This window comes from Mus caroli, chromosome 8 (assembly GCF_900094665.2).
Source record: "Mus caroli chromosome 8, CAROLI_EIJ_v1.1, whole genome shotgun sequence".
NCBI classification, from domain to species: domain Eukaryota; kingdom Metazoa; phylum Chordata; class Mammalia; order Rodentia; family Muridae; genus Mus; species Mus caroli.
In genome coordinates this window covers 51564694-51589207 of record NC_034577.1, presented here as the reverse complement: position 1 = coordinate 51589207, position 24514 = coordinate 51564694, and the positions used below count along the sequence as shown (strand labels likewise).

At 37.4% G+C, this 24514-nt stretch overlaps 1 protein-coding gene and 1 non-coding gene across 2 annotated transcripts in view; one reads left to right on the top strand and one right to left on the bottom strand.

Annotated features, from left to right (window-relative positions):
* Galntl6 (polypeptide N-acetylgalactosaminyltransferase like 6) overlaps positions 1–24514 on the top strand; it is a 1053895-nt gene that overhangs the window by 95020 nt on the left and 934361 nt on the right. The window lies entirely within an intron of this gene.
* Positions 20770–20913, bottom strand: LOC115031804. The gene has a single exon (XR_003837466.1). It is a non-coding gene; the product is annotated as a small nucleolar RNA SNORA48 (small nucleolar RNA).

Genomic DNA, 24514 nt, shown 5'->3' with positions numbered 1-24514 from the left:
TGAGTAAATCTATTATTTATGAGTAATGTGTTTGCTTGCACAAATAGTGTCTGTCTACAAAGAAGGCAAGCTATTGAGAATAATTTTTATTTTTGAAGGAAAACAGTATAAATTTAGTAAATAAAGCCAACGTGGTGGCGCACGCCTTTAATCCCAGCACTCGGGAGGCAAAGGCAGGCAGATTTCTGAGTTCGAGGCCAGCCTGGTCTAAAAAGTGAGCTCCAAGACAGCCAGAGCTATAAAGAGAAACCCTGTCTCAATAAATAAATAAATAAAAATAAAATCATGTGCTGAAAAATGATGTTGCTGCTATCAAAAGAATACATAGGGTCAGATGATATACTAGAGCTGAAGATGTCTTAATGCCTGCAGCTGATGCTATAACTGGACCATACTATTCCTGTCCCTGGCCATGATTGTATATACAAAATTCCTGTTCTATCAGTCATATAAGAATACAGCACACACAATTACCTATGACACAAAGTACATGCTAATAACCAACCATGTTAGTAGTTTGTATGGGTATTATATCAACTGTGTAATAATTATATTAGAGTATATTTTAAATGCAGTGTTAAATAGGCAGCACACAGGTGTCTCATTATTATTCCATTCCTTTCTTCGTTTCTTCATGCACTGCCTGTTTATTTGAGACAAGGTTTTGCTATGATGTCCAGGCTGGCCTCATACAGTTTTCAGACCTCATTATCCCAAGTGCTATCACACCTGGCTATTGCATCTGCCCCTTGTAACATTTTGTCTACTGCTTGATTCAATTTCATGTTTTCTTGTTCATCATGGCTTATGAACTAATGTTGAGCCTATGTGGAGAGTGCTTATAATCTCTCATTATACATGTCTGTCCTGGATTTCATGATTGCTTTTCACCCACACCTTGATTCACTCAGAGCATTTTTCTACTTTGAAAATTTCAACTGGAAAGTGCTCTTCAGAGTTACAACATTTTTACATATCTTGTGTAATATTTCTTTAAAACTAAGAGGAGAGTTTGATTAAAATATTACATTATTTTTGACAATAGGACATTTCAAGATTAGAGAAGAATCCCATATTATTTTCACCTGTAATTGGCATTCATTTCTACATATTGACAGAAAATTACCTAACATACGGCTGAAAGAGTAAGTAAAAAATAATAGTATGGAGGTCTTTACAATGAAAGGTGAGAATTATTTTAAAAGAATTATCACATTCAATAAACTCATTCTGACCCACATTTAGTAATACTTTCCTTTTTTAACCTATTTTTATGTACAGAACAGAAGTAACAAGAGACGTGTTGATTATTTTTTTTCCTGCTAAGGTTGGTATTTCATCAGAGTGTGTTTAAATTCTACCCGTTCGAAATTTAAGCTTCTTGATTTATTTAAAAATAGATTCTTTTGAAGAAAAATTTAGCATGGATAGTGTAAAAAATGGCTCCAGATTGGTTATTTCACACCAACTCAAGTTATTATTGGTCATCTTACCGGTGGCTTTGCAGGGCCTCACTTGCCCTTGCTGAAGGTTACCCTTATCTTCTGTAGTCAAATCCTGTTGTCCACAGGAACCCTGTCCTCACTGAGCTCAAATCCGTCCTCAGACTTGCCACCATGTCTTCAACCTGTGTCCCTAGAGCTATTATAGCAAGGGAAAAACTGTTCACAGTAAGCAGAGACCTATCAACCACCATGGTAAAATACTCCCAAAATCATTTGTTTGGAGTGATACAAGAAGCTTGTGCCTAGCTTGAGGGAGTTTTCCTCATGCTTAGATTGAGAAGTCCAGTTCCATGATTCCCAGATACCCTCATGTTCACAAATGTTTAAAGTATGTATTTCTCATAATGTACCAACCCCATTCAGCTGCACTGTGACTCCTCTTCTCCTGGCTATTGCTGAGGAAAGCAGGTGGCCACTTATCTTCTATAGCATATGTTTTACTCAGTATGTTCTACTTTTTGAGATCTATAAATACAAAAACATCATCACATGACAGTTGCCTGCCTGAGTCATTATTTTGACATACTCTGGAGTTATTTGACAATGTATAAAACCAAGAAACTATTAAGTTACAGAGCAGGACATATAGGCTGTTTCATAGGAGATTATGTACATACACTAAAGGAAACTCCATAGAAAAAAATCATGTCATATGCATTTGCCAGAATGAATTCCCACTGTTAACTGTACACGACCAGGCTAAAGGAGGACACATCTTATGATACCTCTTGTACTGTTCTATCACTTTTCTCACATCCCCTGTATTTTTACTTAAGATGAGGTCTCTCACAAAAACTGGAGCAAGCAGCTCACAGCACGTAGTGTAATGCCAGTTCCTTCCGCTACAGTGCTGGAATTACCTGTATGCATATAGCCATACAGGTCATTACACACGGATACTGGGTATTTGAACTAAGGTGCTCATATCTGCAGTAAGAGACACCTTCACAGGTCCTAATTTGTGATATTTTTCTAATGAAAATTATAGTTGTCAATAAATTTTGTAAATATTTAAGAAAAGCAGTTATTTTTAATGTTTAGTCATTCAGGAATATACACATTTTTTAAAACCTGTTTTGAGATGATTTCAGTGTGGTTAGTGAAACGTTAAATTCATACCCAACACTACAACATGAACACGGCTAAAGTTTGTAACTTTGTTTGCTTAGAAGCATTTCAAATATTTTTATTCCCATCCAGAGGGTTTTACACTTTTTGTAACAATCTAGCTTTGTATGCTTACATAGATGTTTCCAGTATTAGCAAGCCACCACCAATTAGCAAAGTAATAAAAATATAGAAAACAAACTTTTGACATTTTCCCTAGCAGGTAAATGAATCCTTACATGAGGTCGCATAGTTTAGTATTGCTAATATGGATGTTGGTCAGCTATTTTTCTTTTTAATTATAGACTACACCTTGAGAAAATGTAGCCTAGAAACCACCTTATCCATGAAATTCACCCTTAAAGATTTAGTATATCATTAATATAATTGTTTTTAGTGCATTTTACTTTCTGTATGGTTTCATAAAGAACTCATTTATTATTACTGATTAAAATGGTTTACCAGCTGTAAATCTCTATCACATTTTTTTCTTATGATGAATGAATGCCAAACTGGTGCTTTCTCTAGGGTTTTACCTAAACCCCAGGGAGTTAGTCAGAGAAGACAAGAATACTACTATGGCAAAGAACACTGTTCAGGAAAGCAAATCAAGATACATTTTCCAACCTCCCTATTCCTCTGCACTTAAAGTATTTTCTTTAACAGTATAAGTGGTCAAGAGTCCACCATAAGACCATATATGTCCCTCCTTTATTGTTTTGCTTACTGAAATGGGAGGTATCTGAATTAAATTTCTTACATGATTCTAAAATCAGGTAAACTATAATTATAAATTATAGAATGCAAAGAAACATCATTGAAGGCTGCTGCTAATTAGTAGAATAGAGAGATTTGAATATAAACATAAAATTATGTACAGTTCTCTAATAGCAAGTTGATAGTCTTCCACAAACTAGCTGAGAACAATTGTAGATGAATGAGGAGATTTGTGAAAAAAAAAAAAAAAACTACAACAAAATTGAGACAGGTTTATAATCATGAGCCTTTAAGATTGTAACATCATAGGACATTTATAAAGATACATTAGAACATGACATATTTAAATTTATTTAATATGTAAGACTAGGACAAATGCCAAAGAACCAAATGTCAGAGTCAAACAGACAGATAACACAAAAAGCTGAAGAACGCGTGGAAGTTAATCACAGAAATAGGTCAGATGTGTTACATAAGGTAGAAAATTACAGTGAATAACAAAATGCCAAGAAACTGGCTCCTCATTTATTTAGAGAGTAACAATGAGAGATGAAAGCACATTCTATACAAATGAGTGAATTGTGGTAAATATTTGAGATTTAGTTGTCGATAAATTCACCAGAGCATTAAAAGTCAGGAGGAGTAAGGAATGCAGGATCTTATGACCTTCATGAACATATTCATTAATTGAATGTGAATAGAAATACAAGTTTTGTTTTGATTGATAGTGGGTGAGTACACAACTTAACTCCATAGAGGAGGTAACTCTGAATCCAAAGGAGGAAAAACAGAGGGATTCAATGCCCAGAAGCAATGGAATGTGAAGAGAAACAAGTGAAAGAGACAAGCTGACAACAGCTCTTAGATCAAATGAGCTAAGAACTCATTGAGAGAAGAGGAATAGAAAGAAAACATTGAAAAGGGCCACATTACATTTGCAGGGCATAGGTTTTACTGTGAAGTATTGAGTATCACTCTATAAATGATTACTAAGGTTAATATAGATGTAGGTTTTAATCATTGATTAGAAGATATTTTAGAACAGAATGTAGAAAACATACTTATTATTAATAAACAGAAGAGCTCTCCCATGGTTGTTTTAGTACATTTTCATTGAGGCAAATGTTATTAATATTTCTGTCATAGATTATGTTTTTCCCAGATTTAGAAAGAGAAGATATTCAGGAAGGTGAGTTGTACTGTCAGTTGACATTAAAGTTGATAAGGCCATTCATAGACACTCAGAATTGAAAGTGGACTTCAACAGAAAATTAAAATCTTGAATCTAACTGAAAAGGAAATAGTTAAAAACTTAAGGAGATTGATGTCTATTGTCTATAGAAAAAGGTCAAAAGTGAAAACATTATAGTAAAAGTTCAGAATCACTCTTGCATAGATATTTTGTTAATTGTTATAATTCTAAGAGGCCATTTAGGGGTAGAAGTTATATATTAAAGCCTCCCTGCCTGGGCATAGATTCAAAAGTGTCAGAAAATCAGCAGTAAGACACTGTGATGAAATATTCTGTGGGTTAAAATGGGGTCCAACATCTGGCCAAGGGCTCAGGCTGCTGGACAACGGTGGGAAGATGTGTGAAGTCTGATTGTGTGTACCCCACATGGCCGCCTGGCAAGAGAAACTGTGGGACCCACTGGGGGCTTAGGGTGGGGAAGCTCAGTCTGAGATCCCTGCAGAACTGCCAGGATTGGTTCAGTGTCTCTGGGCCTGCACAGGGTTCTCTGGCTTTTGGCCACTGCAGATGCTGATGAATGCCAAGGAAGAGCTGAGAATGGAGTGGGGGAGGGGGGGTCTGTGGGCAAGCTCTGGCCTGGGGCTGAAAGGAAAGGGCTGGAGGAGAGAGTTCCAGCTGGGTCCTGCAGGGAGTAGTGTCCTTGTCTTGCTTGGTGACTAGCTTGGTTTGGCAGAAGTCATGTCTGGGAGTGCAGGGAGGCCTAAGAGGGAGATTAGATGCACTGCTCTTTAGAGGAAGACCTACTCCATTGCTCCAGCACAGCAGGTCCCAATGAGCTTAAGAGACAGTTCATGGTTTTAAGGTGTTTATTGTAGAAATGCAGAGAGAGGGAGAGAATAGAGAAGTAGAGGCTGCCTATGGCCACATGAAGAGAGGGGGTAAGGGAATGTGGAGGGAGGAGGAACAAGAGGGCAAGAGAGAGAGGCAAAAGTAAGAGTGTAAGAGCAAGAGAGGGAGGAGGGGGCAAACAGACCCCTTTATAGTGGACCAGGCCGACCTGGTTATTGCCAGGTAACTGTGGGTGTGGATTCCAGACCCACAGGGAAATGGGGCATTGCCCTATGTGACTGATGGCCATAGAATTATGGAGCTTGAGCCTCATGTCAGGAGCCTAGTGTCTAGGAGCATGGCAAACTGGTCTTCCTTGCCTTGCTGAATAATCTGCTGGGTCTCCGGGGTTTAAGCCAGCTTGACCAGAAAACAGGCTACCTTTCATGGCCCCACAATATTCTACATTTTCATTCTAGCCTCTCCTTTAAAATGATAATTGGAAACATTTTACCTTTAGTTTCAAAAGTTCATCCAATGTTAATGTAACGATTGACTTCTTACTCTGCTCAGTGAGCATTATGTCACAAAATTTTAAAAAAAACAAAATTGTAATGTGATGAAAATCAGGAGAAGAAAATCCTGAGTGGAGAGAGGTCAGTATAATTTCATAAGTGTTTGGCACCAAGATTTGTATTAGTAGTATAGGCCTGTAAATGTAGGAAAGCTATCTATTAGAAATGATTCACCTTGGCAGGATCTGAGGATTATTATATATATAGTAGTGAGATATTTTATAATTCTTTAGATAAAATTAATTAGTGATTATAACCATACATTTTAAAGTATACTATTAATTGGTACATAAGAAAAGAATAGCCAGAAAATCAAAAACAAAAGGTGACTGTGTAATCCACTTGTATATAATTTATAAGTTAGAGACAATGGTGGGGCATGACTGTGGCTTCGTTGGTAGAGAACATGTAAACATTCATGAGCTCAGACCCAGGATTTGATAGTAGTGCTGTATTCTGAGTACTAGGGCCAATGGAAACAGAAATAACAGAAGTTCAAGGCTACTCTGTTATACAGAAACAATAGAGAGTTCCAAACCATCCTGGGCTACAAGAATTCCTGTCTCGCAGACTCACAAAACAACTTAACTATCCCTCCATCAATCCGTTCATCCATCCATCCATCCATCCATCCATCCATCCATCCATCCATCCATGTGTGTGTGTGTGTGTGTAGTGAAAATCAGATATGAATAATAATGATGGACTTAAGCATACCAACAAGACATCAAAAACTGAATATTTATGATGAGTGGCTCTTCTGGAAACAGTTCTTCCCTAGAATTCTTGACCTACTCCCTCTCATAAAAATCACTTACATTGTGAGGCTATTTCTTTTCTGACCTTTGGTTTAACTTTGCTCTTTTATTTAGTTAAAATAGTCTAAATTCTGCTCTCTTTTGACCCATTTGAGCAACAAAGTATTTTGAGGTTTTTCCTCCACAAAAGCTAAACTTGTCACACATGACAAAGTGGAAAGACAATTCAATTGAAAGGAAATAAACTACACTGGTCAATTTTTTAAAAAAAGATAATTGTTGCACTTAGGAACTCACAGAAGCCATTATAATTGCAGAAGATCTGTATAGGATCAAGCGATTACAATTCTACCATGATGGAGAGGTGCTCACATTGCCCTGCATCATATGGAGGGACAATCGACAGCTGGTTACTTACTGGCATGAAAATATGGTACCAATATATGTCCCATGCTGCACAGAATGGCCACAGCTCCAAACACATGTAGGCAGCACTAACTAGACACAGTGATCTATTTAAAATTGGGGCAAAGATCATGAATTAGGTTGGAGGACATTCTGGGGTCCCATAGGGACTTAAAGTGCATAAAAAACAGGTAGATATGTACATTGCACACATATATGATATCCTCAGAGATACAAGAAAATATTTTAAAAGACAATATTATAGTTATAAATAAAATACACATAATATGTCTTTATTCTTTTAAGCCAAAATTGTGGCTCCTAAAATGTGGATTAGTAACTGCTTGGAAGTATTGCTTTTGAAGTTATTGAAATTCTCAATGAACACATGGACATTTGAATAGCTGTAAGAATCTTGTAAAATCAACTGTTAACAGATCAAGGTACATACCTGTGTTCTAAATTCACATATACATGCATGTGCACGCGTGTGCGCGCGCACACACACACACACACACACACACTCACATACACTCACATACATACACACTCACACACATGCATATAAGTACACGGGTTCACCTACACCACACTCAAGCATATACACATGGAAACATATGTACATAACCACATACACACACATGCACATACACACATCCATGACCTATAGCTAATGCAAAGAATGAAGAAAGACATCTGTGTAAATAGTAATATGTTAATTTTATTCACCTTTTCACCATTTCTTTATTTCTAATAAATTAATTAAGACAGATCACATCAACATGAGAAATATATATGTGTGTGTGTGTGTATACATATAGTGAGAAAGAGAGAGAGAAAAAGAGAGGTTTTATGAGTAAGAAAATTTACTGATACTATAATTTCATGCAGTCATTTTATATTAACACGTATAACATGGCCATATGTCACTAGAAAAATCATTTATTCTTAGTCACTAAACATCATTCAATATTAACATTTATCCATCACCCTAATTTTCTCAATGTCTGAGTATCCAGCAACTTTTCTTTTAGAACTGTAAGCAATTTCAGTCATTCAAAAATTTCAATTAGTCATTCTTTCAATTTTGCAATCAGTTATGAACCATCAAATGTGTTCAGTACAGAGGGCAGTAATACTGCCATGACCCATGACCTTAGAATAGAAAAGTTCCTAATACCTCTGTGTCATACGTTCTACTATTTAATGAGAAATACCTCTTAGGGACAATACAATGATCCTGCACAAAAGCAGAGGGCATATGAAAGTGCCTTCAGCTTTATGAGGGAATCCAAAACTAATTCCTTATAGTAGCCCCAAAGACAGGAGAACCCTGAGTAAGTTAAGAGCAAGGACTTACATGAGTGCCGACTCAAAGCAGAATATGGTCATGCTGTCTGAATTGATGCAGTAAAGGGGGACAAAAGACTTCCAAACATCGTCAAGATTAGCAATATCTGTGTGTGTACACTTTTACTGCACAGTGTTCTCAAATAGATAGCTTATTTAATCTCTTTAACACATATTCATTTTAGCAGTACTTAATTGACTCAGCAGGATTATCTATAAATGCATAAGTATGGTGTAGGCATCTCTCTCTCTCTCTCTCTCTCTCTCTCTCTCTCTCTCTCTCTCTGTGTGTGTGTGTGTGTGTGCGCGTGTGTGTACGTGCATGCCTGCATGAAAATATATAACTGTAATAGTTAAAGAAGAACAGGTCATAAAGTTGAGGAGGAGTGGGAGTGCAGTTGGTGTGTGGACAGTATGGGGTGGAAATTATGCAAATACACTACAAATATATTAGTTTCACAAATGAGAATAATAAAATTAAAATTATATCTGAACCATTTTAATCTGAATAATTTAATTGGTTCTATAAAAAGACTTTAATAAGTGCATAAAATATATACATTCAAAAATATTTTACTTTTGGTACATTTTATTGGTAAGTATACAAAAAAAGGAATACATGTTTTTAATTAAATGAGGGCTATTACTCACCTAAGAATAGGATCTTGAAAATCTGTTTGTTAATATTAATTTTACCTCAAAATTTTGCATAAATTTCAAAGGCAATAATACTACATTTAGCATATTTTTTCATGAAACTGTGGACTAATCTTACCACATTAGGATAGTTAATACAAAATTCACAATAGAACATAAAAGATAATATTAATTTTTCTCTTTTTTCACTTTTTAGTTATTTTATTTATTTACATTTCAAATGTTATCTCCGTTCCCTGTTTCCCTCCACAAACCCATATCCCCTTCACCCTGCCCCTTCTTCTATGAGGGATCTCCCCCCTCCCAACCACCTACCCACTCCTGCCTCACAGCCCTAGCATTCCCCTATGCTGGTTCATCAAGACTACACAGGACCAAGGGGCTTCCCTCCCATTGACTCCAGATGAGGAAATCCTCTGTTAAATATGCAGGTGGAGCCATAGGTCCCCCTATGTGTACTCGTGGTTGGTGGTTTAGTCCCTGGGAGTTTGCTGGGTTGGTTCAGTTAATATTGTTGTTCTTCCTATGGTATTGCAAACCCCTTCAGCTCCTTCAGTGTTCCCTCAACTCCTCTTTTGGGGTCCCCATGCTCAGTCTGGTGGTCAGCTGCATGCAACCTCATCTATATTGGTCAGGCTCTGTCCTCTCAGGGGACAGCTGTGCTAGGTTCCTGTCAGCAAGCACTTCTTGGCATCAGCAATAGTGTCCGGGTTTGGTGTCTGCATGTGGCATTGATCCCTAAATTGGGGCAGTCTTTGAATACCTTTTCTTTCAGTCTCTGTTCCACTCTTTGTCTCTGCATTTCCTTTTGACAGAAGCAATTCTGGATTCCTAATTTTAATTTGAGTGGGTGGCCCCATCCCTCAACTGGGGGACCTTGACTATCCACTGGATATGGCCTCTACAGGTTTTTCTCCCCTTTGTTGGGTATTTCAGCTAATATCATCCATGGTATGTCCTGGGAAGCTCTTAGATCTCTGGCATCTGGAACTTTCTAGTGGCTACCCCCAGTTCCTCATCCCCCAACTGCTACACAAGTCAGGTCAAATTCCTGATCCCCTGTGCTTCTCTTCCCCTTGTCTCCTCCCACACCTGATTCTGCTCCCTTTTTTCCCTCTCCCAGATCCCTCACTACCTCTACCTTCCATGATGATTTTCTTCCCCCTTCTGAGAAGGACTGAAGCATACACACTTTGGTCTTCTTCTTGGGTATCTTATGGTCTTTGAGTTTTATAGTGGGTATTCCAAGCTTTTTTTGGCCAATATCCACCTATCAGTGAGTACATACAATGTGTGCTCTTTGTGACTCGGTTACCTCAGTCAGTATAAAATTTTCTAGTTCTATCCATATGCTTGCAAACCTTACAAGAGTAAAACAGATGCTTTGTCCATACAGATTAAATTCCTACACATGCTACTTTCAGTAAGACAATACTTGGGTTGCTAAATGTTTGTTGTAGTAGCAGTGTGAGTTTGGATTTCTTTTAATCAAATAGTCTTAAAATCATTTCTATAGTAATTATCAGGTAGATTGTGTGTGTGTGTGTGTGTGTGTGTGTGTGTGTGTGTGTGTGTGTGATATACATCATCCTTTTGTTATAATAATAGCATTTATAAGCACAAATTAAGTTCTAGAAGTTGAAGGAGAATCAGCTACATTCGGGGGAACTGTAACTCAGATGCATCAAGAAACCAGAGAAAAGTGTTACTATCTAAAAACTGGGCACAAAAGCCCTGGAAGGGAAGTGCTGACAGTTGGTCCTGTAGTGACAGCATGGACAGCAGAGCAGCCTTACATCTGTGCATTGTGATTGTTTTGTTGTTCTTGTTAATTTCTGAGATATTAATTGATTATCATTATTCTTTCTCCTCCTCTCTCTAAGCCCTGCACATATTCCCCCTCTCTGTGCTTCAGATTTATGGGCTCTCTTGTCATCCATACATGTAGACATGTATTTGCATACACATAGATGTTCCAAAATACTACTTTTTGGCTCTACATAATGTTACTTGTTTGTATGTTTTCAGGGCTGACTAGCACAGGACCTATAGGTGTGCGATTCACTGAAGAGGATTTCCTATCCTGTTCCCATCTTTACTCAAATGACTTTAATTATTTCTTTAGGTGTGCAGCTTCATGGGGCTTCTCTGTTCACGTTCACATGGTTTTTGGTGTCCTCCTTGTCCATCTCATGCTTGGGCAGTGCCTCATTTTTGTCGTAGAGTAAATAAAGAGATCTTGAATTGAAAGACTCTGTCAATTCCATTGCTGCTCATCCTTACATTCTCCATGTCTTGCAAATACATCTGGGCACTCAACATTTTTTGATTTAATTGATAACAAAGCCACAAGAAATATTTTGATTATAATAAAGAATACTCTAGTTATGTTCAGAGCAAACTATTTGTATAGCATTAGAAACTGGAGCTAAGTATGAAAACTCTTGCGGAGTAAGGATGAGAGATTACTAGACCAAAAGTCATCTGAGTTTTGCTCTCCACACATATGCAGCAGCTGTTATCACCAAAACAGGATATTTACAGAGCCATTAAGTGATGATGGAAATTCAACATTTTTAGCTTATGAGAGTCAACTATTTAAATGCTGCATATTATGCTTGAAAAATTATGGATCTGGTACACTAAAAAAGCTGATGAGATAACAGTTCCCCTCATCAACAGATCATTTCCTATGTGAGAAATTGTGTTGCTGAATAAATGGTTCAGCATCCCCCCTTAATAAAACACTCCCAAATTGAAATTATTAAGAGGACATATTAGTTAAAGACTGAAAAATTAAAGTATCCTTTTTAAAACTTATTTGTGCTTTCTTTTTTTATTTCACATCTTATTAAGTACTTGTAGAATATAGAGTGAAATGTATATCATAAAGATGACAACTCTACAAGTAGATAATAAGTAAAAATAATAAGGCAAACCAAACACCAGCAATGTCATCAATCACCAGCAAAAAAAGACTAAAAATTATCACAGCCTGATACAAGTCCACAGATATGGGCATGCCTTTACTATAGCTAGCTGGGAATGATTTTTGCATAAGAAAAGTACCCTTGAGGTTTCCTGCCAATTTTATGTGAAGTGTCTGCCTTGGGGATGGATAAAAAGAGCTACATTCTGCCAGCTAAATGGAACAACTTGTGCCAAATAATTAGTAACAGTATGAAATTGGGAAATGTATTATAGTAAAACATAAGATAACTGTTCTGGATATGAAATCCTGGTCTACAGCTGGTAGATAGGTTGTGGGTCCTTGTAAGGGAGATGGGCCAATGGGATGATCTTTAGATCTGATTCCCATCTATACACAGCAACCTGATACAGCTGTGAAGTAAGGAACTTAGACACAAGCTACTACAATCAACACTAGTCACTGTCACCTTACTGTCTCTCATTAGAAAAAAAGAGGCCTTTAAGGAATAATAATAAAATATGGTAAGATAAAAACAAACACTCCAGAGTAGGACAAAATAAACGGAAGGAAATGAGTACACTAGAAAACACAAGAAAAGCGTATATATGTAGAGACCCACACCTTCTCACTAAGGATTCAGATAAAATTACCCAAGTGTAAGCTGTGATATCTAGGAAAAGAATCTGTAGAGTAAAAAGAGATAAGATTTAAATAAATAAATAAATAAATAAATAAATAAATAAATAAATAAGTTGAATTAATGCCTAGCCTTCACCCATCATTCTAGCATCTCTGGTACTGGAAGGTACTCTACACAGTACCAAAAGGAATTCATAAACACCAACTCAGCCACAAATGCTTCGATCTACATTGGTGTCCTGCCTGCAAGCTATACTACTACAATGGTAGTACAAAGCTTGTAGGGGTAACCAACCAATCTCTGGTTTGACTTGGGTTCCATGAGCTAGAACCCATACTCCACACTGAGTCTAAATAACCCAGGGACCTGGGAGATATAGTGTTTTAAAAAGTAACAACATCAAAATATAGTAGTAAAATAAATCTAATAGCATTCTGTTATAGATCAGTCCTTTGCTCATCCATCATTAGAGAAACATAATTTTGCAATGGATGGGAACAGGTATGGAGACACACAGCCACATATGACACAGAGAATAAAAAAAAAAAAAAGCTTTTAACAATGTGAGCTAATCTCTCCATTTAGTTTGATGTTGGCTACTGGTTTGCTCTATATTGATTTTATTATCTTTAGGTATGGGCCTTGAATTCCTTATCTTTCCAAGACTTTTATCATGAATGGGTGTTGGATTTTGTCAAATGCTTTCCCAATGGAGGAGCTAGAGAAAGTACCCAAGGAGCTAAAGGGGTCTTCAACCTGATAGGTGGAACAACAATATGAACTTACCAGTACCCCCAGAGCTCCTGTCTCTAGCCAAATATGTAGCAGATGATGGCCTAGTCGGCCATCATTGAGAAGAGAGGCCCCTTGGTATTGCAAACTTTATATGCCCAATACAGGAGAATACTTGGGCCAAGAAGCAGGAGTGAGTGGGTAGGGGAGCTGGGCAGGGGAAGGGTATAGGGGACTTTCGGGATAGCATTTGAAATGTAAATGAAAAATATCTAATAAACATTTAAAAAAAAAAACAAAAAAAACAATGTGAGCTAAAACGGATATCTCCATCAAACCTCTTCTCCTCAGAACTCAGGGAACCCTATGCTAGAGGAGGCAGAAAGAGTGTTAAACCCATAGAAGATACAGTAACCAAGAAAACAAGGCCCTCAAAATCAACTTGGTTGATGCACATATGAACTCATAGGGATTTAGACCAAGGCAGGATGCACAGGGTCTAAATGAATCCACAAGGCATGCATCGGTTTGCAGCAGCTGGGGTCCTAAAACTAAATGAGGAAATGGGCACTCACGCAAATTCCTGACCCAGAGGCTATTTTCAGTTCATAACCACTTGCAAAGGATAACTAGTTTTCTCTAAGGGAATATCACTGCAAAAACAAACTTAAGGGTAGGCTGCATGCCCAGCAGTAGGTGGCCAACAGAAAATGAACTCAATGGTAACTGCTGAGGTTCCTTGTCTCATAATGTCATGTTAGGCCTTTACCTTTTTATTATTTATTTAATCCACTTAGAGATTCTAATTGGGGCTCTTTAAACAAATGCATCCAGGTATTCATAGCTATGAACACTTGATTCATTTGGATGTCCCTCATCTATTCCAAACTGCTTTTCTATGATTGGCCTCTACATATAGATAGACCTAGAATGCAGAACCTTGGACTACATGATACTGAACATAATAAAAGGAGGAGGGGTTATTTCAAACATAATATTTATAATATTTTACATTGACCTCAATATTTAAATAAGCATTTCAACAAAAAAACAGAGCATTTAACCAATCTTCAGAGATATCAACAGCTCATACCTAATTGCATTTTATATTACATAATTTTCTTATATGCATTATACTAAGAAGCATAAGAGTAATTGGTTAAAGGGGTAGAGTCTTTTTGAGACAAAAGGACATTTGGATATTTCTGTTCTATCATTTTCTGAAGAATTACTTTCCTAATGTAATCTAAACATATCATAGTTATTCTTTAGCATAAAATATTGAAGATGAATATCTTAAACTTCAAGTTTGGCTAGAAAGTGATTACATTCTTTGATTTCCAGAATTTTTTTTTACCATAAAGTTTTTTTTAATTCTTTCAGACAGATGCATATATTGTATCTGTTGATTAAAAATAGGAATTTGAGAATAAGAATTAAAAACGTTATCATTGAGTCGAGAGTTGTTCAGTTTCCATGAGTATGTGGCCTTTCTGTTGTTTTTGTTGTAATTGAAGTCCAGCATTAGTCCATGGTGATCTGATAGAATGCATGGATTTATTTCAAATTTCTTGTATCTGTTGAGGCTTGTTTTGTTTCCAATTATATGTCAGTTTGGGAGAAGTTTCCCTGAGGTGCTGAGAAGAAGGTACATTCTTTTATTTTGAGGTTAAATGTTCTGTAGAGATCTGTTAAATCTATTTGGTTCATAACTTTTGTTAATTTCACTCTATCTCTGTTTAGTTTCTGTTTCAATGCCCTGTCCATTGGTGAGAGTTGGGTGTTGAAGTCTCCCACTATTATGGTGTGAGGCTCAGTGAGTGCTTTGAGCATAGTAAAGTTTCTTTTACAAATATGGGTAGCTTACATTTGGGGCATAGATGTTCAGAATTGAGACTTCATCTTGGTGGATTTTTCCATATGAAGTTTAACTAGAAGGATGGCCCAAGTGAGAATGCTTCAATACCACTTAGAAAGGGGAAGAAAATAATCATAGGAGACAGAGGAATGGTGAGATCTGGGTAGATGAGAGGAGTAGGGAAAAAGGGGATGGGGGCAGAATCAGGTATCAGGGAGATAAGAGAGAAGCCCAGAGAATGAGGAGAATGAATAGAAATATGCAGCTCTTGGGGGATGGGAGGTGGAGGAATCTCTAGAGAGTCCCAGAGACCAGGGATATAAGAGGTTTCCAGGACCCAATGGGGATGCTCTACAATGGGGTCATGGAACTGGAAGAGCCCCTAGTTGATAGACAGAACCTCCAGTGGAGGAATGGTGCCACCCACCTACCTTCAAAAATATTGACCCAGAATTGTTCCTGTCTTAATGAAATGCAGGGCCGAAAATAGAGCATAGTCTGAAGGAAAGGCCATCCGGTGATGGGCCCAACTTGGGATCCATTCCATGCTCAGGCACTAAACCCTGACAATATTTCTAATGCCATATTGTGCTTGTAGACAGGAGCCTAGCATGGCTGTCCTCTGAGAGGATCTATTAGCGCCTGATTGAGACAAATGCAGATACTTACATCTAACTATTAGACTGAAGTCAGGAACCCCTATGGAAGAAGGAGCAGAAGGGATGACCACCCCATAGGAAGAAAACAGTATCAACTAACCCAGACCCCTAAGAGTTTCTAGAAACTAAGCAACCAACCAAAGAGAGGCTTACCCCTGGCCTTCTGGTGCATATGTAGCAGCAGACTAGCCTGCTGGTAACAGTGGGAGGTGATGTTCCTAGAGAGACTAGACCTGATACCTCAGGGAAGAGAGATGATGGGGAATGTGAGGTGGAGGGGTGGATAAGGGGGTTTGGTGGGGGAACAGCCTGTCATAGGTAAAGGGGAGGGTGTGAAGAACTCTGACAGGGGGAGCAGGAATGGGGGTTGGTTAACATTTGGAATATAAATAAATAAAAATTAATAAAAATCAAAACAAATTTATAACCCCCTCTTAGAAGGTTGTTATATCATGATAAATATATGACACAAAGAAACATACAGGAAGTACTAAGATTTTTAGATTCATATATTACATTAATTCCTTTTTAAGAAGAATTACTGTTAGTTATATATTTTATATATTGATTATATATATATATTAAAAGTCATCAGGGTAAATATTGAAATAGAGCAAAGAATTGGTAGTTGTATCATATTTTTACTTTTATCTCTATTTTTATTTTGTTTTTATGAAGGTGCTATATGCTCAGTTATAATTATAATAGTTCTTATGACAGGGTGAGGAGGAATCTATCATTTCATTTTGGAAATGCTACTTGTGCAGAGAGTTACTTCAAAGCCTAATACACGCTTTCATCTAAACTGTTGGAAATGTACCGGAATCAATCAGACTCCTTGGATGATGAAAGCACCAAGAAGACAGGTGCTCTAACACATAAGCTTGACTCGTACTCTGACTTTTATCTTATTAAGTCTTTTCTACATTTTTCACGAATGACTCCCTCAATATTTTTAAGTCTCAAGTCAAACTTTAAGTAAATGAATCTTTACATTTTTTTCTTCATATGCATCCTAAGGACACTTTTATTTCTAAAAGTTTGACTTGGATCTTATTTTAATAGTAAAGTGATGTTAATTTTTCTTTCACATACAGTAAATTATACATTCAGAATGTACAATTTCTCTTTCTCTCACCTCTCATCTTCTTTCTTTAGTATAAATAATACTTTGTTATAGATACACAGGCTCCTGGATGCTCCTTTCCAATGCCAGGCCTTTCTTAATCTCTAAAAATGAGCCCAAACAAACAACAGGAATAAAATGAAACGAGCATTCAAGGCACAAGAGGAGAAACATGCCTTTCTAATCTGTTCCGGGAAGAGTTTGGATGCATAGCTGGCTTGAGTCAGTATTTACTTCCAGAGGAAGTAAAGGTTTCCTCTGGCGCTTTCTCAAAAGAGAATGCTGGTAAGGAAACTGGTAAATATGGTTCTATAAATACTGAAGGTTCAAGACTGCAGATCATTAATGTTTTATAGTAATGTAACAAGTGATTTTACTCAGGCAAAAGTTAGCTTGGTAAGACAGCTTCTAATTCATTTCCTAGATATTTCTTAATTATCCTTGCTTTTCTTCACTACTACCTAGCATATTTACTCATCTGTTGGTTCTTCTGTAGGAATGAGAGTTCAAATATAGAAAGGCTGATAAAGGACTAGAAAGATAATTCATTGGTGAAGAGCATCTATTGCTCTTCCAAAGGACCCAGGTTCAATTACAAACACTTACATGAAGGCTCACCACCATCTGTAATCCATTTCTAGGGGCTACAGTAAACTTTTCTGGCCACTAGGAATGTAGTGTATAGCCACATAAGCACGTAAAACATCTTTATACCTAAATACAAGAAACATACTGTAGCAGTAGGTTGGGTCTGTGATGAAAAAAAAGCATAAAAGTCATAAAAATTGTTCATATAATTAATGAAAAATTATAATGAATAATAAAATAACAGAATCCATGGCAACTAACTTCAGATACATAACATAATGAACTTATCTGTTTAGAGAGAAATAAGAAATATAAGAGAGAAATAGATAATTTATGATGAATTTACATAAAGTAATTTTAATGTTAAATTTTTTTGTAATGTATACCATTTTCAAAATCCTTATACTGTTTAATACTACATTTACTCCCCATCCCTTTTCTTTGGTTATAAATTATAATTCCACAGTGCACCCGTGTTGATGGTATTGCATAAATGTGTTATATTAATTATGAATGGCATTTTGGTATACTTTCCTCTTTTCTTTTACTAGGATTAGTTTAAAATGCATATTCTCAAATAAAATATATTTAAATTAGTATCTTCCTTTGCTGTTGCCAATAATAATAATAATAGCAATAATAATAATTTTAAATATAATTAGAAATAACTTTTGATAAAACATTATTCTACCACCAATCCATTCTAATAGCTATTATTTTACAAACAATTTACTTCCTAAAACTATTTATTTATTTATTTATATTTTTTATTAGATATTTTCTTTATTTACATTTCATTTGTTATCCCCTTTCCTAGTTTCCCCTCTGAAAATCCCCTATCCCCTTCCCCTCTCCCTGATCCCCAACCCACCCACTCCCATTCCTGGTCCTGGAATTCCCCTATACTGGGGCCTAGAGCCTTCACAGGACCAAGGGCCTTTTTTCTCATTGATGACCAACTAAGCTATCCTCTGCTACATATATAGCTAGAGCCACTAGTTCCACCATGTGTTTTCTTTGATTGGTGGTATAGGTCCAAGGAGCTCTGGGGGGGTATTGGTTAGTTCATATTGATGTTCCTCCTATGGGGCTTCAGTCCCCTTCAGCTCCCTGGGTATTTCTCTGGCTCCTTCTTTGGGGACCTTGTGCTTTTTCCAATGGATGACTGTGAGCATCCATTTCTGTATTTGCCAGGCACTGGCAGAGCCTCTCTGGAGACAGCTACACAAATGCCAGCCCAGGCTACTTTTTATTATTTTTACTTTAAATTATTTTATTTGGTAACATTCTAGTCATTGTCCTTCCTCTGTCCCCCCTCCCGGATTTCCTCATCCCATTCCTCTTCTCCCTTGCCTCTTAGAGGTTAACATTTTATTGATTCTTTTGAGTTTCATATCATGCAATAATCCTGCTCATTTTCCCATCCCCTCATCCTCACCCTTCAACCTTGTAATCTTCCCCCACCAAAATAAAACATAAAAACAAGGAACAAACCACAGCATCAAGGAGTAGAAATCTTGGAAGCTAAAGTATGTCACAGTGTGCCACACAGTATATCCCTCTGCCTACAGATCTTCACATGCAAATGTTCATTGCAATGAGTCATTGGTCTGGTTCCAGACATCTGGTCTCTATGACACCATCAGTGTTGGATCTTCACCAAGACTCCTCTTGATTATCCTCTTGTTGCCCTGTGTCATGCTGATCTTGCAGCTTTGGAACACCAGGACTGGAATTTTCACAAATACCAACCATTTGCAAATTGTTTGCTTTTGAAGTGGGCTAATTCAGAGTCCTGGATCTGGGCATGGGTGGTAGCTAAGGTGTTTGGTCTGTAATCTCTCCCTTATCCAGATCTCCATGGCAAACTCTCCAGCAAAGGTCCTGCTGGATCACCCAATGCTGACAAAGGCAGGAGGGGCATGGTCAGACCTGCTCTCACCCTTACCTCAGGAATGGCTCGCCCTTGTATTTCCCATCAGGGTCAGCTCCATTGTATTTCCCAGGCTAGATGCAGGGCCCTCCCCTCCCAGTGCTACGGCCAGTGAGGGATCAGGGCTAGTTCTCCAACTCTCATAACCTCAGAGTCAGCTCTCCCAGTTGCCTCAGGTAGTGAGGAATGAGTAAACAGAGGACATCTCCCCTTCAACCCAGGCTACACCAAGGCAGACATGGTGCAGACCCAGCTCTTTCCTGCTCTCTCTTCAGAGATTGATGGCTGATCTGCTCCCACTCGACCAGGTCCAGCACTACTGTGCTACCCAGGCAAGATGCAGGGACCACTTCCCTGGTACTGCAGCTGATGGGGCAAGGGCAGCTCTCTTGCTCTCATGACTCTGTTGCACCCCCTCCAGAGGGGTTCTCCCTAATGCTACATATAGTGTCAAGATGGGGAGAGGACAGGCATCATACTGGGACCCATGCCACCTCAGGGCAGATGAGTGACTAGTCCAGCTCTCCCCAGTTCTAGTCCTCAGGTTGGTTCACCTGCACGACAGCCACCAGGGCCAGCTCTGCAATGCTATCCAGGCAAGGTTCAGGCCCTACTCGTCCAAGTGTTACCAGTGATATATGGGGCCAACACTCTTTAGTCCTGCATCCAGTGATGAGGAGGAAGTAAACATGGTCATCCACATTGTCCCTGACAGCTATGCCAACCAGAGACATCCCGTGTTTTCTAGTAGTAATATGAACCACAGAAATTGATAGAGACCCACTGCTGATGCATAGCAAAGGACTCAGACATGGCCCTCAGCAGCAGATCAGGCTGGGACCTCACCATGGCTTCAGGTGGTGGGGCTGTCCACTCACTGCACTCATTCCTTTCCACCATTGAATCTTCAGTTCCACTCTCTTCACAATGTTTAAGTTGCTCCACTTCTCTTTTTCTTCCATCTGACCACCACATACTCCTTCTAATAGCTCCTGCTCCAGGATGGCCAAGTGACTGTGGGTCCCAGGGTGACATCTTTTATCTATGCTTCATGGTATGACAGCAAGCAGGTGTCTATGGCACTGTCCACCAGTACAGTAAGCTGGAGGGCAGGTCTGTGTGTGGCATGGTGGTCCACAAGTATCTTTCTTCCTCCTGTTGCTCTGTGATGCCTGAATTTGATTTGATTTGACTTGATTTGTCCTATTTATTAGTCCTATGCATAAGACAGCTTTGGCCACCAAGCCAGGCTTCAAGCTAGGATGAACAAAAGACTGCCATCTGCTCCACTCCTGACTAATATGAGAACAACATCACCAACAAGGTGTCTCTTTGCCTAGTGAATGGGGGGAGGGGATCAATTATGTTTTTTTCTTTAAATATTAATTCTTTAAAATTTCAAACATGAATGCAATTTATTATTTTTCAAATGTCATAAGTGCATACATTGTAATTTGATCATTTTCATACCTGACTCTTCTCCTTTGCATTACTCAGATTCACCTTTCCAGTCTCCCAACATCTTATACTTTTCTTGTAAATTTTTATATTATTTCTTTCACATTTTGAGATTACTAATGTAATTCCAGCTGTTCACTCTAAGTTTTCTCTATTCAGAGCTTTAATATACTCCTGCATGCTCTTTTCTCAATTCATGACATTTTCTTTTCCTAAGTACACAACTGTAACCTGCTCAGTCCAAGTGTAGATCTCCCATTTCAGTTGATCACATTCACAGTACTTTATTCTCGATACAATGTGTCTCTGCATTAATCACTGTCTGCCACACAAAGACACATGTTTGATGAGACCTAAGATCTGCACTTACGTGTGGGTATAGAGATAAAGATTTAGAGGGATGTTGGAGATACCATGACCCAAGCATGAGCCCTTGAACAGATTCACAGTAGCAAGCATGTGTTTTCTTCTGTGAAGTAGACCTTAAATCCTATACTACTCCCCTGCCCTGATCTAGAACTTATTTCTATATCTACCCAAATCTTATTTCGTTGTTGTATACTTGTTTCTTTGCTTGCATTGTAATGTATCCAATGTTGTAAACTAGTATATAAATGCTTGCTATTAGATACTAATTGTATTTCACTTTGGGAAATTCACACTCTACAAAGTTGGGCTAGTTCAAATGTGTCTCACTAGCTATACTCATTAAGAAAATTATAGAATAGAAAATACAGTATATCACCTTACTTGTAAATATTTCCACACAATTACTTCCTAACTACAGTATTAGCTATTTCTTAATTTCTTCTTTAGAATTTGGCATCTAAGTTTCTTTTCTCTGGTCACTCCAGAAAAAAAAAAAATAGAAACCAGCTGAATAAGTTAAGCTCCTCCAACCCATATAAAACCATTGTGCTGAGAATTCATAAAATATAACCCAGTGAACTGAAAAGGATAGGTATAAAGCTTTGGTATCTGTTCCTCCCCACATGTCGCTTATTCCTATTAAGTGCTCTTCTTATTTTCTTTCCTTATTAAGTCTATACTTTTGTTTAAATGCTGACAGTTTTATATCATTTTATCATTGTCATAGTTTGAATATACTTGACCCAGGGAGTCCTACTATTTGGAGGTAGGGTCTTGTGAGAATAGGAGTGTCACTCTGGATCTGGATTTTAAAACCCTCGTCCTAGCTGCCTGGAACTCAGTCTTCTACTAGCAGCCTTCAGATGAAGATGTAGAACTCTCAGTTCCACCTGCACCATGCCTGCCTGGATGATGTCATGCTCCTGCCTTGGTGATTATGGAGTGAACTTATGAAACCTGTATGCCAAGTACAATTAAATGTCATCCTTATAAGAGTTGCCTTTTGTCATGGTGTCTGTTCACAGCACTAAAACCCTAACTAAGACAATGATAGTCAACCAGATGAACCATATTAGATAAAAATGAAATCACATTCCATGAATTGTTTAGCACATTATTCAAAAAATTATTAATATCAGCTTCAAAACTTAAATTGTTTATCTGAAAAAATTTAATATCTTTAAGAATATGTGATAGATATTTTACACTTGGAAGAGCAAGAACATAAAAATTTTATAACTGTAAACAATATATATATATAATCTATTTTACAAGAAAGGAGATGAAACCTGTTAAACATAAGAAATATGAATTAGATATCGTGAAAGTGAAATCACACCTAAACTGAAGAGAAATGTTTTGAACTAATTTTGACACTGTTGCCTAGAATGAAGCTCCCCTGTAACTTTGAAAAATGTACCATGGCATCATATCATTAAAATGCTCTTGTGGCTATATTGTTAGCTATAGAAAAGGCTGCATTTCACATAGGGGCAATGTCTGTGGAGCTGTCTCCTCTAAACTTACCTTGATTAGAAGGAAATACTGCAGGGTATACCTCTTGAATACCCCTAACTCTTTCACAGTTGGCTACCAGCACAGTACCAGATCTTCTACTGCTGGCTTCTAATTATCCTTAATTTTGTTTATTAATGGAGTTGAGAAAATGATTAGACACGAGTTAGCATGCTGAAGTGTATTTTAAGGAAGTTTTAAGTTTTGTATTCAATTTCACAAACATTTGAATCCACTCTGTTGAAGGAGTTTACAAAATATCTTCTTTATAAGATATAATTGCACCAAATATATTGGTTGTTAAAGTGTCTTACTTATTCAATATTTTATGGCAGAAATAATTGTATGTGCTTAGAATGCAGAAGAGGAGAGGTGAGACAAAAAAGGAGAGAGAGACCATATACCTTTAGTTAAGAATACAGAGGTAGAACATGAACTGTCATCTTAGATTAATATAATTTGTCAGATAGTGTGAATGCAATAAGTAAATAAGCAAGGATAGATGGATAGATTGATAGATGATAGGTTGATAGATAGATAGATAGATAGATAGATAGATAGATAGATAGATAGATATAAAATTTCCAGTAAGTCAGGGAATTATAACCTAAAATTTAGGAGAAAATGTTCTACGTTCCTTATAGTTACAAAAATTGGAGGTAGGTTATGGCTTAGGACATTTGAAAAAGATTAAAGAGACAAGAGGGTAAAGAGTAGGAATGCAGAGAGTTTAGATAAAATCATCCAGGGCATTTAAAACTTTACAGAAATCAATGCAAAGTGGTCTTCCCTAAAGTCACATACCTAAAAAGAAAAATTGACTCAACTATCTATCTATCTATCTATCTATCTATCTATCTATCTATCTATCTATCTATCTATCTATCTATCTATGGAACCTCAGGAAACTGAAGCACTTCTGTAGGCAAAGGACGATTGTTCAAAACTTTCTATCCATTCCCTTTTCTAGAATTCAGTGCTATAGTTTTGGAGGATGATTGTTAAATATAGTTCTCAGTGTCCCTAAAAGAATAACAAAGCAATTTGAGAAGAGTCCAATATTGTCATTTAAATATAACACACTTTGATTTTAAGCATCAAATTTGGTTTTTGCTAATTGAAAGTGATGTTATTGGGAAGTCAAGACTTGAGAGCAATGGCTAGAAACAGATGACAGTCAAAGGGAACAATACTAGTGCAGAGAGAAAAGTCTTATCAGCTACATGACAGAGTGGTATGCCATCAGTACACTGAACTGACCACATTGGATCCAGTATGACTTGTATGTCAATATTAGTTCACATTTTTCTGGTTACTTCCAAACATCATCATTCTTACAGTGCCTTCTTGAAGCTTTTCCTTATGATTCATTTTTAAAACAATATTCAGTGAATCTTCATGAAAACACTGTGACATAGCAATCTTTAATATAGTTTCATATTCTTAAGTGATGAAGATGATGAAGTGATAGGTGGTATGGTCAAAGAGCTAAAGAGACCATTTGAAATGGAACCACAAACTTTCTTCAGCACAGAGGAATATGTGTCTTCACTTTAGGATTGCAAGCCACAACTTAGAGGGTGGATCTTTTTTTTTTTTTTTTTTTTTTT